Raw genomic sequence first — 2,542 nt, 5'->3', positions numbered from 1 at the left:
GCTTGCCAAGGTCACAGAACTGGTAGGTGGCAGAGCTGAACCTGAACTCCTATTAGCAGACTCGAGAGCCCTGCTGCACTGCTCTGCCACCTCCCTGCGGCCCCCAGCCCCGCTCACCCCCAGTGGGCAGTCAGCCGTGGGGAGAGGCAGTAAATGGCTTCCACACAATCAGGCTTCTAGGACAAGGACCCCACACACACACACCTGGCCCTGCCCACCCTCCCCTGCCAGGGTGGCTGAGGTGGGGGATGGGGGGGCAGTGTTTCACAAACGAGTGGGGCACGTGTTCATCTTGCCTGCATGTGGGTGTCTGTGTGGTTCCGGGTCTCTGCGTGGGTGTCCTGTGCACAGCATGTGCACCCATCTGATGTGTGCGAGCAGTTTGGATGTGGGTACTGCGGTGTCTGTCCTAGAGCGTGTTAGAAACAGATGCGCGTGAGAGGGATGCAGTGAGGGAGAGTTCTGGTGCATGCTCTTTCCTGCCTCCCTCGGAGGATTGAGTGTAAAGGTCTTCAGAGTTCCATGACTGGGGGACCCTGAAAAGCTGCTCATCCCCTGGGTATCTCTGCATTTTACCAATTTGAAGCTGGATCCCCAGATCCTACACCATTGCTTTTGTTGGTTCCTGCACTCACCTGGTGACTGGACCCACCCAGCACTATTGTGGGAACCTCTTGGACTAGATTAGGGTCTCACATCAGCCTTGGCCTTGATCCATGGAGGGCCAATGAAACTCATGCAGAAAGGCAGCTGGGTTCCAGGGTCCCTGGTCCTGAGCCCAGCTGTGTTTTAACAAACAACCTGCCTTCAGTCTCCCCTTTCCTCTGTCCTGATCAAGTCTGCTAATGCCCATGTCTGTCTTAGCAAGTGACTTTGGGATAAAGTCCCAGAAAAATCAATAACTGGAAGGAAACTTCACAGATACCTAGTAAAACTATTCTCCTGGTAGACATCTGTGTTAGCTCCATTAAGCTTCCTAGGTTTTACTTGAATGCTCCTTAGAATGGAGAGCTCACTACCTCGAAAGAGCCCATTCCATCCTGGGCAGCTTTGACTATAAGCTCTGCCTCATACTGACATTTTAGATCTGCCTCCCATAACTTCACTCCTCTGGTCTCAGCCCTGCCCTCTGAAGAGTCCAGTCCTGCCAAGCCACAGATGCAGGGAGAGGCCCAGAATGCCTGAAGAAAGCTTGGGGATAGTTACTTGGGGACAGCTTTGGGCTCTGGGGAGATCTGGAAACCACAGCCTGGAGAAAAGGGTGTGCATGCATAGTGAACAGATGACAGGGAGGGGGGTGGCTCCCTCCACAGCACAAGACTGCTGCCGGGATGAATGATGACATGTGCAGGGAGCTTGGCACATGGGGGGCTTGACAAGTACTGCTGTTAGGCTACTATTCATCCTGCCAGCCATTCATTCATGGACTCTCCTCCTCTGTGCCCAGCCCAGAGGGCTGAAGAGGAAATAGGCACAGCCCTACCCTCTAGCCTGGGATGATCAGGAACAAGGGGGTCAGACGCAGCTCTGGCTTGTCGTCGTGACTGGGTGAAAGCCCAGCACCCAGGTCCTGGCTCCACATGCAGCTCACAGTGTCTTTGGCTCAGTCCCTTGCTCTTGGAGATGGGGAGCACACAGCCCCCTGTGCTTCAGGAAGTAGCTACTGGGCTTTCACAGGAGGCTGGGGCAGGGCCAATACAGTTATTTTACAGAAGAGGAAATTGAGCTCCCGGGCAGCTAAAGGACTTGTTCAAGGTTTATGACAGTGTCAAGGCTCCCGACATACTTGAAGAGCTGCAGCTTCCTGGTGGGGAACACAGGTGAGGTGCTCAGGCCCAGCGCCCAGCACTTGAGCTCGGGGCAGGTTGATGAGACCACAGGGACGCCTCCCCAGCGGAGTGGCCCCATCCCTGCAGAGCCCATGCTCCAGGCTGGACACAGGGTAGCTCGGACACCAGCGCTGACGCAGCATGCTAGGTAGCCGTAAATAAAGCCTTTGCCTTCTCTGGGCCTCTCTCCCCTCTTCCCTAAGAAGAGGGCACTTGAACTACATCAGGAAAGTCAAACAGGGGCACCTGGGTGGCTCAGTCGGTTAAGCGTCCAACTTTGGCTCAGGTCATGATCTCACGGTTTGTAGGTTTGAGCCCCACGTCAGGCTCTGTGCTGACAGCTAGCTCAGAGCCTGGAGCCTGTCTTCGGATTCTATGTCTCCCTCTCTCTCTGACCCTACCCTGCTCATGCTCTCACTCTCTCAAAAATAAATAAAACATTAAAAAAGAAAGGTAAACATATTTCTCTCATGTGCCAGCTTCCTGTAGTTGGCTGAGGCTACCTGGGGCACCACATTGAGAAGGAATGGTGTCATGACCACTTGGTCACATCTCTTGTGGGTGAGCAACTGGAGTGGCACTACGTGTCCTGGAACACGCCAGGCCTGGATCAGAGAATCGCTAGGACACTAACACCGCCCCCCCCCCCCCCCCCCCCCCCCCCCCCCCCCCCCCCCCCCCCCCCCCCCCCCCCCCCCCCCCCCCCCCCCCCC

The sequence above is a fragment of the Suricata suricatta genome, chromosome 12, assembly GCF_006229205.1.
Source record: "Suricata suricatta isolate VVHF042 chromosome 12, meerkat_22Aug2017_6uvM2_HiC, whole genome shotgun sequence".
NCBI classification, from domain to species: domain Eukaryota; kingdom Metazoa; phylum Chordata; class Mammalia; order Carnivora; family Herpestidae; genus Suricata; species Suricata suricatta.
Note: the sequence above shows the minus strand (reverse complement) of the source record.